Source organism: Mandrillus leucophaeus, unplaced genomic scaffold, assembly GCF_000951045.1.
Source record: "Mandrillus leucophaeus isolate KB7577 unplaced genomic scaffold, Mleu.le_1.0 Scaffold683, whole genome shotgun sequence".
Classification (NCBI taxonomy): domain Eukaryota; kingdom Metazoa; phylum Chordata; class Mammalia; order Primates; family Cercopithecidae; genus Mandrillus; species Mandrillus leucophaeus.
The window spans coordinates 1,716,855-1,733,820 of NW_012107397.1; the positions used below are offsets into that span (position 1 = coordinate 1,716,855).

The window sequence follows — 16,966 nt, forward strand, 5'->3', positions numbered from 1 at the left end:
TAGCTCTAAAGTTACTTAATGCAAGAGATGTTTTATTAGTTAGTTGCCATTTCTCATAAAAATAATATGCAGCATGCGAAAGTACCATCACCAGATTTTAGTTTAGCTTGCTTGTTCATTTGCGTTCAGGCCAATGAGTATTCACTGTACATTGTTCAAACACATTAATTCTTGATTATGCTTCTCAAGAAGTATGCTTAGGAAGTCAGACTTCAGTAAATGTATGGACAAAACCCTATGAATACTGGGCATATTTCTTAGTGGTAACATGAACATACACAGGTCTATATTCGTTTATTCTTAAGCACTAACTGTGTGCTGAGCCCTCTTATGGAAGACACACATGTGACGAAACATTATTCTTGGGCCAAAACCTCAAAATCTAACTGGGAAACTTGACATGTGTATCACTGTTTAGAATGAACGTTGTAATTAATAATCTGAATTGTTACACATAATGCCTAAATAAATGCTTCCAAATGTTGAGATATTGGAATCATGTAAATGAACTGTTCAATATGTAATCCGTATTAACCTTGTTCTGATACTTTGGAATTATACAAGGACTGCTTGAATGTACAATAGTTAAGAAGAAATTTCACAAGAAATGTCAAAGAAAACAATAACAATAAATATTCTTTAGGATGTATTTTCTTGGAAAAATGTTAGTGGCAACTTAGTTAGTGGCAGCATGAGTATATTTTTTTGAATTATATTATAATTTAAGTTTTAAAAATATTTTTTCAGCCAGGGGTGGTGGCTCACAACTGTAATCTCAGCATTTGGGAGGCCAAGGTGGGAGAGTCACCTGAGGTCAGGAGTTTGAGACCAACCTGACCAACATGGCGAAACCCCATCTCTACTAAAAATACAAAAATTATCTGGGCACGGTAATAGGGGGCATGCACCTCTAGTCCCAACTACTTGGGAGGCTGAGGCACGAGAACCACTTGAACCCAGGAGGCAGATGTTGCAGTGAGCCGAGATCATGCCACTGCATTCCAGCCTGGGCAACAGAGTGAAACTTCATCTCAAAAAAATCCCCCAAAAAACAAAAACAAAAACAATCTCTCTCTCTCTCTCTCTCTCTCTCTCTCTCTCTCTCTCTCTATCTGCATATATATATACACACACATATATACATGTGTATATTCTGACTCATCCATTCATTTGATTTAGAATGAACTGATTTCCAACTTATATTTAGATTTATTTTCTTCAGATTTATTTTCAAATTTCTGAAACCCTTTTGAAATATAAACCAAAGAGCATTAAGGATATACACAGAAGAATTTGAAGCAAGCCTACATAAAGGCTTGCTTCCAAGTTTCCAAGTAGGAAACTTGGACATTGAGAGAGATTCTATTGAATTTAAATTCTAAACTTTGTCTCAAGAATATTTACTATGTGACCTTCTGAGGATTAAAAAACAAGCCCTTAAACATAGTTTTGCAAGTTCCGAGATCATAAGCCACCAATTCCTAATACATTCCATTTTAAAAAAATAATTAGAGAAACCTACTATAACTGAACAAACATTGAATAGATTTTTAAAACCAAATCATACTAATTATATACAGATTTAGAGTGACAGGGCTACAATTTGTGATCATACCTGACTCTGAGAAAGCACAAAGTACTCTGATCTGTCCTGTAAGATAGATCTCCTTCTCTCATTCATTGATTCATTCATCCAGGGAGAATTTTATTCAATGAGTGTTTATTGAGTGACTATTATATGTTGGGCACTGCTGGATCACAATGGCTGGTATGGCCTCTGGGTGCCATTGGTGGAGTTTCTGTTATTGCCCTTTCAATATAGCCCATCAAGGGGGCAATTTAAATAAAATAGAAATAAAGATAACATATACCTCTTAAAATGATATAGTTTCAAAAATGATGTTTTCAAGCTGATCTGACAAAAAATCCCCATAAATTAGTTGTTTCACTTTTAGGAAAACTGCCCAGATAGAAGACTGAAACATGATAAAATTACTCAACGTCTACATAGATTCGAGAAGCAGACCTTTTTTAATGAATACCATTGAGTTTGTTTCACTTAGGGCTTAAATATTTTTAAAAAAGAAACAGCTATTAATGTTCATCCAGCCTCAGAATGCTAGAAGGAAAAGGAGAACAGATTTGAATCCCATTCTTCTGTTCAGGGTGAACCTATGAAGGTCCTTGCCATATAACTCAAGAAAATAGAATTTTCTGAAAATACTAATGTGCTGACAGTGCATAGGCAACTTTGTGGGGGCTTGGGGACATGTTTGTGCATTGCAGACAGAGAAATTTAAAATATGCAAGAGCATAACAAGGAGTTGGTGGAAGGACTGGACTTTTATATATAATTTGATACAACCTAATGAGAGTGTTTGAGATGTTTGAGTTAAAGTTAGCATTTAGACAATGACTCAAGCTCTCAAATTTTACCTTATAAGGCATATACTTTATATTATAAAACATTATATTGTATGTTATTCTTCTAATAACAAAGATTAGCCTTTTCTTCCCTTTCTAGATAAGGAAACAAATTTATGTGGTGATACAGCTAAGTGCTTTTATAAAACCACAGAGGAAGGAGAGACCATGCTAGGCTGGAGAAAGGTCAGGAGGGATCAGGGATGGCATTTGTCCTTGGCAATGAAAGATGGGCAGGAAAGGAATATGTACAGGGAGGGGGAGGTGAGACAGGATGAGCCATTCATGGAAGTAAGAGATTGGGGGAGAATTAAGTGTCTAGTTTGACAATATTGTAGGATGCGTCAATATAAAGGGAAGAAAAGGGAATTAAGGCTAGATTGTAGGATGAGATCAGATAATGGAAAGTCTTAGATGCTCTAATAAGCAGTTAGACTTACTAGGTTATTTTAGGTTACTAAGTAGAGAAATGACATGATCAGAGAGGTGCCCAAATACGATACTCTGTGGGAAAATCTATAGGACAAAGGAGAAGGAAAGGACCAGAGTTTGGGGATCAGTTAGGAGGCTACTGCAGTCATTTAGAGGGGAAGAAAGGTGAGTCTAAGTGGGGTGGAGGCAGCCAGGATGGAGAGGGAAGTGCTCTGATTTGAACAGAATCTGGACCAGGTCAGGTAAAAGAAGATTTGATTATTTTTGAGAAGGCACTCAGCAGTGCTTGTCAAATAGTGGGTATTTAATACTTGTTTCTTGAAAGGTTATTGAAAGCCACTACAGGACAGAGATCTGCTCTCCGGGGCCTAGGGTGCTGAGTGAGCTAGAGGCTGCTGGGAGGACAGCAGCCAGCTATTCAGACTGTGGGCTATGGACTCCTGCCGGACTATAGACTGTGTGGCCAGACTGTCATGAGAACAGAAATTGGAAGTAAGCGTTTAGAAATAGCTATAGCAGTTTAACAGAGCACTTTTATGTTTTTTTGTCCTAATATTAAAGAATTGGGTCTTGTATTTTGGTTTTTGTTTTTTTCATTTCATTTTTTTCTCTTAATTGATTTTTATTGTATTTCATAAAAGTATTGTCTTCAATGAATTGTTAAAAAATGGATATTTTATGACAGAATGTTTGAGAAGCACTGGTGCCAGCCAGATATCCCAGTGGAAGTAAGAGTGAATTTGGATTCTGGGAGTGCATCTAATCATGGATTGGTGGGGGGTGTTCCTCATTGTGGGGGCATCAGGTTGGTACTAGTCATCACGCTGAAAATCTATACCTATAAGGTGATGATGTGGAAGCAGTAGAGTAAGGCTGACAGTAGTTACATTAAGTATCAAGGCCCCAGCAAAATGGCCTGGTCTTCAGCTGGGGCACCTTGCCTTAAAGGGATGCCCTGGAATGTGAGGCAGGGAAACTATTTAGAAGTGAGGAGTACAGAGCAGCAGCCCAGGTCTGTAGAATGGGCAGTAAGTGGGGAGTATGACTTTTCAGAGATCACACAGTTAAGGAGGTCACATTCTGTGTTTGGGTGACAGGAAGGTAGGTCAGGGTTGCCTGGGGTCCCAACATGAGTGGCCAGACCACTGATACAGCTTCATCTCAAGCTCTGAGGAGCACAGACCAGGAGCCCCTCAGCCATTTAACAAAGAATTACCGAGTCAGGTGAGAGGCACAATCTAGCTGTTAGGGATACTTTGGGAAACAAAAGAGAAAAGACCTCCACTCTCATGGAGACTACATTCTACTAGAGAGGCAGGCAATGAAAACATGAAAAAGGTATCCAACAGTGGCAAATAATACGCAGAGAATCAAAGTGGGGTGATGTGACAGAGAGGGAAGAGGGAGTACTTTAATTTGGCTGGTCAGTCCTCTCTCTCTCTTCTGATGACACTGAAGCTAAGATTAGAATGGCCAAAAGGAAATGGCCATTGGAGGTTCTTGGGGAAGGTCATTCCAGGCAGAGATGCTAAGATGAAACAAGCCTGCATAATGATGTGAAAGAAAGGGAGGCTGGAGAGCAGGAAACAGGAGAGCGTAAGTGAGGAGATCAGAGAGGGAGGCAGGTGTCAGTTCTAAATGGGCTGGGGAACAAGTGGAAGATTTTAAGCAGAGGAGTTGTCTGGCTAATGTTTTGAAAAGACCACTCTGGCTGCTGTTGGAGAACGGATTGCGGGAGAAGTACATAGCTACTGGATGAAAGAGATGTTGGAAGCTGGCTGGCCTGTAGCAACAGAAGTGGAGACAAGTGGTTGTAATCTGGAGTGGTTTGCACTGGGAGGTGGAGTACACAGGACTGGACGAGTGATTTGATGGGGCAGCTGAGGGACAGGAATAAAGAAACACTTCCAGTTTTTTGGGCTTGAGCAATTGGGTGAGTGATGGTGCCATTTTCTAAGGTGAAAAAGACTTGGAGAGGAACATGTTTGCTGGTAGAAATTAAAGAGTTTATTTTGGCAAGTAAAGTTAGAGAGGTATAGTGGAAAGGTCAAAAGAAAGCTGGAGTGTGGAATTCTGGGGAGAAGTCAGAGCTTGGAATTTGGATTTGAGGATCGTAAGTCCTGGATGCATATGTAGATAGAGGGAAAGAGGGGTACCAAGAGCAATATGGGGGGCACACTAACCCTCAGAGTCAAACACAGAGGAAGGACTCAGCAAAGGAACTGGAGAAGGCAGGATCTGAAGTAGGAAGGAAACCAGGAGAGTATGGTGTCCAGAAGCCAAGAGAAGAAGGCATTTCCAGAAGGAGGCAATAAGCAGTCCACTGTGCTGAGAGTAATTGAGGAAAGGGCAGAGAAATGACCAGTGGTTTGGCAACACAGGGAGCCCTGGGGCTGTGACAACCACAGGGTCAGAGGAGTGGTGCAGATGGAAACGTGGATGGAATGGTCTGGGAGGGAATGTGAGGTGGAGGTGTTCAGAATATGACTTTTGAGAAATGTTGTCCTAACAAGGAATAGAGTGTAGGGAAAGTCTTTTAATAGAAGAGATGATACAACAGGTCTGTGTGCTGATGAGAATGATGTAGTGAAGAGGGAAAAATCGCAGGGAGGAATGGGATGAAGGAAGGAGGAAACCTTGAGAAGGCTCAGATGGTAGAATTCAAAGCATGGTGGGGAGGAGCTAGTCTTTGAGAGGACCAGGACACTGTCCATAATACAGAGGAGACGCTGAGAATGGGGGGCGTAAATGAAGATAATTTAGTAGATTCCATGATTTTGTGGTGGGAATAATAGGCAGTTCCTCTCTGGTGGCTTATCTTTCTCTGTGAACTCTGAGGCAAGGCTATCAATAGTGAACGAAGATGCTAGTTGGTGGGGGAGGTGTGTAGGATGGTTGTACAAAGAGAAGTGGGAAACACTCATTTTGAAGAGTAAGAAAGGAAATATACTAAAGAAGTGTTACGCGTAAATATGACATTTGTGGTGGGGATTCAGTATGGGATGTGATGAGCAGAAAGAAGCTACTGCTGTTTAGAATCTGCTGCCTTGGAAAAGATGAACTCAGATCTGTGCCCAAGAAGCCAGAACCATCATCATGTAAGTGAGGATAGTGGGGCAGTGCATATTTGAGGGGGCTCAGTAGGATTTGGGTTCTGATTGCATTGGGGAGTGGGGTATGAGAGAGAGAGAGAAGAGGGAATTAAGATAATTTTAAAATATATTTTTTTAAGAGACAAAGTGTCACACCATCACCCAGGCTGGAGTGCAGTGGTGTGATCATAGCTCACTGCAGCCTCAAACTCCTGGGCTCAAGTGATCTTCCTGCCTCAGCCTCCCGAGTAGGTAAGACTACGGGTGTACACCACCATGCTGGGCTAATCTTTAATTTTTTTTGGTAGAGATGTTGGTCTTGCTATGTTCCCCAGGCTGGTCTTGGACTGGGTTCACGTGATGTTCCGACCTTGGACTCCCAGAGTATTGGAATTACAGCCATGAGCCATCACACCTGGCAATGAGATGTGACTTAGCAATCACTTCCAGGTTTTGCGCCTGGGCCACTGGAGTGATGGTGTCCCCTTTAGCCTGTGTTGTATGTTTTGTTTCAGGAAAACAACTTAACTTTTGGGGGTTTCAATTCTCTGATTTGTAAACTGGTTAAAATAATCCTAGTTTTTCATTTCCCATTGGATGTTTGAGATTTTTTACATGCAGTAACATCTGGGAGAGGGCTTGGAAAGCTGCCAAGCACCATGTAATTGTTATCCTGGTCACAAAATTAAAAGCAGAGCCTGGGTATTCGCAGCTTTGCGCTGTCATCCGGCCTGTGATAAATGCTGACTGGCTTCCTCGGCTCGCAGTGACTTTGATGCACAGTGCCTACTCTGCCCCTGTCGTTGTTGTCATGAGCCTTGTCAGTCAGGGTCTGAAGTGAAACCCACCGATCTATGAACTAGGGCACTGGGCTGTTTACTTCAATGTATTTGTGTTTGTTTATATATATGTGCATTTAAATTATAAATATATATAATAGAAAGTATAAATGTATATATATTTAATAAAACTATAAATCTATGTATTTGTGGAAAGTATATAGCAAGCCTCCTCTTGGGAAGGCGATTTCAGCACTGGCATATGTTCTGCTGTCTAATTGTGCCTCTCAGTCCAGGAGCTCCGCGGTACCTGTGGTTCCTGAAAGAGAGTTTGACAGGCTTCAGGAAAGGGTTAGTGCCTCTTGAACTGGGGAGATTACAAAACGAGCGTGGGCCTAAAAGGCTCCACAGAGGCAGGCAGCGGGATGGACAGAGCGGCTCAGAGGGAAGGGACAGAGCCGCTTTAATGTGCTAATGAGGGGAAGCCCAGATGCCAGCGGGCTCAGTGGAGCTCTTTGTGATGCCGGGTTCCTGGGGCTGGCTGGAGTCTCTGTCCCTATCTGGATCCTGCTGCAGGCCGGGGAAACACTGCGCTCTTAGAGAGGGGCCCTGCCCTCCAGAGATAGCCCCGTAGACCCTCGGAACGTGGGTGGACGGGGAGGGCGTGCGCGAGCCTCGGGGCTGGGTGGTGACTGGAAAAGAGGGCGCCAGGAGGCAGGGAAGGGGCGCTCAGACGACAGAGGACGGGACGGGGGCAAGTGTTCCGCGAGCTTGTGTGGGGTCAGAGCTGGAAAGGACCTTTGCAGCTTCGCGAAATTAACCGTTTTTCCTCTACAACTGCCAAGCTCGGGGAACGGCCTTCAAGCCCATCCAACAGGAGATAATCTGTCCTTGGAACTAGTGCAAGTCAGTTTTTAACTACTTGCGGAGAAAGTCTGAAACGTCACAACCAACCAAACAAAAACGACCACCTCCCAGTGAGTGCTGGAATGAAATTCATGTTCTGGTTATTTCATTCAGAGATGGCTCCAAGATTGCTAGATGGGAGGAGTTAGAGAACCCATTGAGTGGCAGCTGGGTCAGGGGGGGTTGTCTTGAAATTGTGTTTGCCTATCAAGAACACAGCGCAGGATTTACAAAGAGTATGTTTACTCGTACTGATCCATCTGCTAATGAAAAGACTGGGTAACCGAAGCCCCTCCAGCCACCCTTAAATGCTGCCTCTAGATTGCATTATAAAGTCTGGGGTCATAACTGTCTCCGGAAATATAAGTTCGCAGATAAAATAGACAGATGAAGATCATCGATCCATGATATTGTGACCTTTTGTGTCCTATATTTCCTTTCTGAATATTCGTGGGGGATATATAAATATTTAAATTTATAATATAAATATTATATATATTATATATGTTATTTCTCAAATAATGTATATGAAATATTATTTGTAATGAGTCTTTGTCCGTCTATCTGAACCTCCTTTTGTGCCTTGCTCTATTTCTCTTTGACACACACACACATATACACACACACTTAGACGGATAGGTAGAGGATAGTCTTCCACTTAATTGATGATAGCCCCCCAACTTTTTTTTTACCATGTTTTTTGGGAGGAAGAGCTCAAGAGTTAGTTCAAGAAGAATGATTCATTTTTAAAGTGCTTCATTTCTATTTTGGAGTCACACTGAATTGATACCACCTAAGAAAAATAGAAGCATTCGGTGTAGAATTACCCATGAGCTAGCTATATTTGGAAGTGTGAATGCACCTGTAGAACAGTCACCCCATAAGGGGTTTCCCCCCATGTCCCTGAGCCATATATGGCTTCGTTATAACACTTCAATTCCAGGTGACAATAAGTACTGTGGCTTGGATTTCAGATTTTACTCTTTTTTACCCGTTCTAACAGTTTGTGTGAATGTAGTGCCTTTCAGGCAAAATTCTTCTATTTTATATAAAAAATTTCTCCTTGTTGCTTCCCATCTATTTCCTGCCCCTAATGGGATACATGCCTTTTGGATTGACCTTCCTTAGTGAAAGCTGGGCGGTTTCAAGCCTAAAGAAGTATAGGCAATGAGGTGCTTGCTTGCACTGGTTTTAGAAAATTGATCATTTGCAACTCTTAGACTGATAAATGAACTCATTTGTGTCCAATGCAAAGAGACCCTAATTATTACTTTCCTGGCCCCAAAGTTAATTGCAACCTGAAAACATGCCTTCCACAATGACAGAAGAAAAACACCATTTTAATGCATTTGTAGCAATGGGTGTGAGATTGTTCATTTTGGATATCAATTGTCAAAGAAAATAGTGATTATGAAAAAATGTAAATGGGAATGTAGGTAGAGTAAACTGGTGTACTGGACTTGCAATTGATTAAGCCTTGGCTTGGTGAATTAAGACAACAACAAAAAAATATTTCTTTGCCAAATTGTCATCTTTATTGTCACAGCTAGAAAGCTGTTCATTAGATTTAAGATCCAAGGATTCTCTTCCTTTTTAGTTGCTATTGAGCAAGCATGTAAAGGCCAGAGTCTACAAAGTACTTTTTTTCTAAAAGAAATTTCCATTGCCTGGTATATTCCACTACCAAGAGTGGTTGGAGGAGATAACACTTGTTTAATCAATTAGTGGTGTGCTTAGGGTAGGCTGGGGAAGACAAGCTAAGAGAGTTGTATGGTAGTTAGGTAGTCCCAGCTCAGAGTAAGCAAGGAGAAGGGAGAACAACATTTTCTTATTGTCATTCATAAATATGTTCCTAAACAAGTTCTACCAGTTAGATATTAATCTGCCTTAAATTTCTTCTTTATATTCATCACCCTGGGAAAATTAAACAAAATTAGATTTATATCATTTGCATGTTACTTTAAGGACAGTGTAGTCCTAAATGTGGTTAGCAGATGCAAACAAGTATAAGGTTAGGTCCCTGATCTCAAGTATACATATATTTTTATTTGTATATATTCATGGAGTACAAGTTCAATTTTGCTATATCGTTAAGTATATTTTAATTTCGTTAATCAGTTATTATTTTAGTAATCAACTTGATTGCTTTCCCTTTAAGAGCTGAAATCAGTCACAGAGCAGGATGGGAGCATTACTTGAAGGCATCTTTAGAACATGGGACATTGGACATTAGGACAGGTCTGACTGCAGTGCAACATGCTTAGAACTTGTCCTATCACCGGACTTTCATTATGTGGGATAATTAGTATCCTCTTTGAGCCAAGTTTAGTTGGGATTTGTTTAACTTGCAGCTGAAAGCATCCCTAAGCATCTTTCTGTGTTACCAGCAGCCACTTTATGACCATGAAGTTGGAGTTTTACAGGGGAGCAGATTGTATCACTAGAGAGTTGGAAACAATTTTGAGCTAGCGGAGAGGAACACCTAAGCATGGAGAGCTTAGAGATCATCTTTGCTATCTTTGAAATATGTTCAGGACCCTCCACCAATGAAATCAAACATCATTTCACCAGATTTTCAGAGGCACACTGGTCAATAAATGTTTGAGAATATATCTGTGCAAGAGCTATGCAAATTTTGACAAGTTATCTGAAATACATGGTTTCTAAATACCTGCTAACTCTTAAAATCCATGATTATACATGACAATACAGCCTAAAGTCCTTCTGACAAATCAGATGAAGTTTATTTCTAAAGCATATGTATAGTCTTTCTTCTTAATGTGCTGGCACCTCAGAATAAAATTACAGCCCAGCCATTTCAGCACTCATTCTGTATGTGCTTGTGGCCTAGAGGCAGACAGCCGATGCAGAGAGTTTAGAAGTTAAACGTCTTGTGTACTAAAGCTAAGCTCCAAAGAAGGAATTATTAGATACCTCAGTATATTGGGATAACCTTGCAAAAGCGGGCTCGGTTTAACTTGACAGGTTTTCTGTACTGGAATAGAATGGAATTTGACATACATATGTGTATATACACACACACACACACACACGTATATACACACACACATATAGGAATAGAATGGAAATTGACATACATATATACACATACATATATGCACACGTATATGTATATATACACATATATGACTAGAATGGAAATTGACATACATATATACAAATACATATATGTACATACATACACAGGTATATATACACATACACATAACGCACGTGTGTACATATATACACATACACACATGTGTGTATACATATGTATACACACATGTGTATATGTAATGTATATGTGTATATATACATATGTATGTGTATATTATATATGTACACATATATGTATGTGTATATATGTATGTCAATTCCATTCTATTCCATATATGTGTATATATACATATGTGTGTATATATATTTAAAGTGTCAGTTAACCTAGTTGGCTTTTAAATTCCTGCTCCAGAAAACACAAATGTAGCACCTTGAGGAGCAGGGCAATGCCGGAAGGTTGTTTACTGTGACAAGCTTTCTTTTCCTCTCTCTAGTATATGTTGCTTCACTAAAGCAGGGTATTTTATCCAGTGTGAAGTGATAGAAACTTGCTTTATAATATTATCAAGAATCTGCCTACATAAAAAAGAATAATGAAGTCATTTGGCTTACATTTTTGATATCATTTGTATTGCCTCTGTGCAGGGGTAGGTGAAGCAGTTTCTATAGCTGCTGTAAGCAATAAGCCTCTAAATGTTAAATGCTGACTCAACATAAGCATGTCTGCAGAAGAAGATGATTAACTTGAAGAGAAGCTAGCGTCAGCAAGAAGAAATTCAACCACACGTTCAAAAGGAATATAGAGTATTTACATGTGACGTCTTCAGAAGCCACCTCAGAAAGAGAAAAACGTAATTGTGTCACATAGAAATAAGTGTGTTCTCTCCCTTCTATCGTTGACATTTGGGATTTTGTTCCCCAGAGTCTTGCATTGGTTTTTCATCTAGTATATCCATCTTACCTCAGATATTTAATCTAAGCCAATTAGTTTATGGCATTTGTCTGGAGTCCGGGGCATGGAGATTGTTGTTGGTCTTGGGGTGGGCAAAGGTCCCAGGTTGGTAAAACCAGATTGAAGATAAAGGACTTGCATTTAGATGGGGAAGGAGCTGTCTCTTTCTCTTGCTGAATTTGATAAAGCCATTCTGCTACCAGCTGCTAACAGTAGCCACTTTATGACCATGAAGGAAACCAGCAGTAGGATGTTACTAATGCTAAAGACAGCAGAGTGGACAGAAGGAAACCAGCTGGGTCCTTGGAGATGTTATTTAGCAACTGATTGCAGTGCTACATGCTTGAAGCTTGACTGGACTGTCATTATGTGGGATAATTAATATTCTCTTTAAGCCAGGTTTAGTTGAGGTTTAACTTGCAGCTGAAAGCATCCCTAACTAATATACACCTCTTTTACTCTGGCCTGAGACTGATGACCTTTGAATACCATTCAGGACCTTTTCATTTCTTTCAGTCTGGACACATCTGTCAAGGAAGAGCAGGGGCAGGTTTGCTCGAGTGTGTGATGTGCAGGGTGGTTTGCCCAAGATGTGGTTCCGCTGAGGGTAGAGAGAATGGACTCTATGGTAGATGTCATCCATACTGGTCTGTGTATCCATACCAGTCTGTGGCACCTTTGATAATCCAAATCAGGTCGGATTAGACAAATATATTGAGGAGCTTGAAGTACTGGGTGAAAAGCCCCCACTCCATGTTGTCATCCATTTATTTATTTGATAAGCATTTCGTCTGAGCCTGCTTTGCCCAGGCTGGTGCTGGCATTGGGTATATGAAAGATCTCACACAGTATAATAGAAAACCATGGGAGCACTCAATAAAAGGAGTTGGGGAAGGCATCTAAGCATATGACAGTGATATGGTTTGGCTCTGTGTCTCCACCCAAATCTCATCTTGAATTGTAATCCCTATAATCCCCACATGTCAAGGGTGGAACCAGCTGGAGGTAATTGAATCATGAGGGTGGTTTCTGCCATGCTGTTCTCATGATAATGAGTGAGTCTCATGAGATATGATGGTTTTATAAGCATCTAGCATTTCCTCTGCTTGCACTCATTCTCTCTCCTGCTGCCCTGTGAAGAGATGCTTTCTACCATAATTATAAGTTTCCTGAGACTTCTTCAGCCTTGGGAACTGCTTGTCAATTAAACCTCTTTTCTTTGTAAATTACCCAGTCTTGAGTATTTCTTCATAGCAGCATGAGAATGGAGTGATACAGACAGCTATGCTGACAACTAGGAAAAGAGGACATAGCCAGAATTAAAAGAGGAGTGTGTGTGTGTGTGTGTGTGTGCACGCGCATGTGCACATATGTGATGGGGTGGGGGTTATAGAGAATAGTGTTTTAGGCAGAGGAAACAATACATCAGAAGCCTGTGAGTGGGTGAATATGTGATGAATTCTGGGAAATGAAACAGGTTCAGATGGCTGCAGCCATATATAAGAGGAAAAGATGTCAGAGGCTGGAGGAGTAGGTAGGGGTCAGATCACACAGGGCTTTGGAAGTTTAAGTTGTGTATTTTGTCTTAAGAGCACTGAGCAGCGTTGGAGACACTACGCAGAAGAGTATCATGACTGATGTGTTCATAAGATCTGGCTGCCTGCAGTATAAACAGTGAATTTGAGTAGGGGAGCCCAGGTAGGAGACAGTTGCAGAGGAGAAATGGAGAGTTATGAGGTACTCTGTAGTTACATTCTAACTACCCTTTTTGAAACCATGGGGTTTTGGTAATTACTGCATAAAAGAAAGGTGAATCGAGTTTGATGCTGGTCAATGTTTGATTTCATTTGGTGTACCAACCTCCTGACCTCAGACAAGTTATCTAAACTCACTGAGCTTTAGTTCCATCATCTGTGAAATTACAGTAAGAATACCTACCTCATAATTATACTGAAGAGGATTAAAGATGGTAATATATTTATAGTTCTTGGCACCATGCCTGAAACATATTAGTCATTATAACGATTAATATTTAGCATAATGCATGTGTAAGGAAGAAACACAAGAATGAAGGCAGAAGAAGAGAGTCTTTCTGAGCTCCTTCATGGTCTGAGAGTTGAGATTCACATGAAAATTGCGAAGTGTAACTATGGTGTTATCCTTTTATTCTTTGGTAGTGGGACTTGTAGTTATTATGTAGGCATCACATTTCTAATAATCTTTGATCCTGGAAGAAGCAGAAGTAAAAATCAAGACAAAACTGCTAAGTAGAAGGTGTGCTTATTTTTGGCTACGAGGAAGAGGAGGGAAGGTGTGTTGACCTCACAGGGCACGGAGAGAAGGAGTCGTATCCCTGGGAGATGCTGGGAGCAGGGGCTTCAAAGACCTGTGCCTTTGCAGTGAGAACATTCTGCAGAGACACACCTGGAAGCTGATGAAAGTAGGTGTACATCTTTTAGGGCAGGGACTTATGTTTGTTTTTCTAATCACTTAGAACAGTGCCTGCCGTATGGTAGATATTGTAGTCAACAAATATTTGTTGAATGAGTGAATGAAAGGTGATGGGATGGATGTCCTTCCACCAAGTTTTGAGTTCTGGGATTAAAATTTCTGCCGGGGCATAGACACATGCTGGGTTGGGTTCCCTCCATTTGTTGCCTACAAAGCAGCCTTGTATTTTCTATTGCAGCCATTAGAGGAGCTAATTAGAGAAGCTAATCAATAGCTGATGAACTGATTCATGGAGATAGATTTCTCAAGCCAGAGTTTGAAAGAAAAGAACAGATTCTTTCCTTGAGCTGTGTAAGCAGCTAATTTTAGTCAGCAGGTGTTGCAGCTTTTAAAAGGCATTTGGCAGGGTTTCCTTCTACTCCCATTTCATCCAAAATATGTACCTTTCATCCTTCCATTCCAGAAACATGCTGCTTTGTGAGTGTTTTCTGAGTAGAAAAGGGAATTGTGGGAAAGTGAATCAAGAAAAAAAAAAAGAAGTGCTTAGCTCAGAACCTGGCCCCGTGGAAAATGGGAAATAAATGAGAATGAATATAGAACTGCCATTCACAGAGTGTGGATGGAGGAAAGAGATTGCGGGTAGACACTGCTTCATGCTGAACGTGGAGGAAATCTCTCTGCATCACTGGAGATAATGTGTTGCTTTTAGCTTCCTCATTCTGAATCAATTTCTGTACCCAGAGCCTTGGCTTATAATTTTACACATCAATACCTATTTACTTAGGGAAGGGCCAATTAGTTTTCTTTATGCATTGCTTAAAAACAAACAAATCCCCTCCAAATCAATTGGTGAAAACAAAGTAACTTAATTCCTTGAAAAAAAAATTGATCCTTAGGGAAACAGTTTGATACATAATTCTGAGATGAGAACCAGGCCTCCAAAATAGTTATTTTCCATGATAAATTTCTAAGCATAAATTGGATGTATGCCAGAAGTTGATAACAGATATAAGCCATAGATACTAGTTTGCTCTATGTTCATATGGTCCACTGTGAGATGCCAGACTTAGGTCTTTGATGAAGACAGTATGGACATTTTTTGCTTTTTGGAGAGCAGTTGCACAAGTTAATCAAGCATGCTAACAACTTGCTTCAATGAGCTGTACATGGTCTGCAGTTATGGATCATGTCTCACCAGTACTACGAAGGGTTGGAGAACAGCTAGGTAGTCATGGTGATTGTGAAACTGGCCCAGTTGTCCCATAGAATTGATGTTTATAGTTTTTATTGAATAAACATAGAAATTGACCCTCCCTGTCTTAAAAACTTGAGAAACCACATTTGTCTTATCTGAATTCCTTTCTCAGAAAACCAATCATCAGGCCTCCCAGATAGTATGAAGGAACTGAAACTTACGAGATCACCACATCCGGACAATGAGATGCAAGACCCCTCTCCCATCATGATTGCCTTTCTGACCACTGGCTTCCTTTTGACCAACTCCTCTTTCTTACCCCTCTCTAATTCCTGTTTTCCCACATGTGGTTACATTTCTTCCCCGCTATATAAACCCCTAATTTTAGTTTGTCAGGGAGATGGATTTGAGGCTGATCTCCCATCTCCTCAGCTGCAGCCCCAGAATAAAACCTTCTTCCCTGGCAATACTCATTGTCTCAGTGACTGGCGTTTTGTGTAGTGAGCAGCAGGACTTAGACCAAATCCCTGGCATTTGGTAATAATTGTGTCAATAGGATCTATCTATCTATCTACTATATTTACATGTACGTATAATATATTCACATTTGTATATGTGTGTATGTATTTATATGTATATGTGTGTGTATATATGTGTGTATATATATGTGTATATATATGTGTATATATATAGAGAGAGAGAGAGAAAGAGAGAGAGATTGATTTACTTTAAGGAACTGGTTTTTGTAACTGTGGAGGATGGCAAGTCTCAAATTTGTAGGGCAAGCCAGCAGGCTAGAAACTCAGGCTGGGTTTCTATGTTACAGTCTTGAGGCTGAATTTCTTCTCTGGAAAACCTCAGTTTTTGCTCTTAAGACCTTCAACTGATTGGATGAGACCCACTCATATTATCAAGGGTTATCTGCTTTACTTAAAGCTAACTGATTCTAAATGTTAATGACATCTATAAAATACCTTCATAGCAAACATCTAAACTAATATTTGATCAAACAGCTGGGAACCATAGCTTAGCCAAGCTGACACATAAAACTAATCATCACGGTGATAATGACAATTAATGGTAATAGTGATGTTACTCTCAGATGTCCTGGAATTACTATGTATCAGCCACTTTGCTAAGTTCTTTACATTTATTATCCTGCTTAATCCTTTCAAACCATCTCCATTTTAAAGATGAAGATACTGAGCCAGAGACGTCTGCTAAATTGCCCAAAGTCACATAGATACCAAGTGGCATTGTTAGGGCTTGAACCTATTTGGATCTGAGCCCATGCTCTTACACAGCATTCTATAGAGCAGATATTCGTTGGTACCATTTTGTTTTGTCCCTTTGACAGAAAGTTGACGTAAGCTAGGATAAGCAAACATGCAGTTTATTGTCTTATGTCCTTAGGAAGTCCAAGTTAAGTGGATCCAGGGGCTAAAAGGATGTTGTCTGGAGTCTGCATTTTGCTCCATCTCTTGGCTCTGTTTCCTCTTAGCATTATTCTGCAGACAGTTTCCCTCTAAGAAGAAGGCAGGACTCATATCTGTTGATTCAACAAGTGGAGTAGAAATGGGCTTTCCTCTTCCACAGCATTATAGCTGAATTCATTTTGTGGGAGCCCTGTTTTTAGTGCCTTGGGCTTCTTGAAAGGAAAGCCCTAAGCTATCTA

At 40.4% G+C, this 16,966-nt stretch overlaps 1 protein-coding gene across 1 annotated transcript in view; it reads left to right on the forward strand.

Moving 5' to 3' along the window:
- Positions 1 to 7,013: 7,013 nt before the first annotated feature.
- The window catches only part of SLC35F1 (solute carrier family 35, member F1), a 387,174-nt gene continuing 377,221 nt past the window's right edge, over positions 7,014 to 16,966 (forward strand). Inside the window, exon 1 of the mRNA XM_012002353.1 lies at positions 7,014 to 7,078. The gene's annotated coding sequence lies outside the window, so the exon portion shown is untranslated. The remainder of the gene's footprint in view (positions 7,079 to 16,966) is intronic.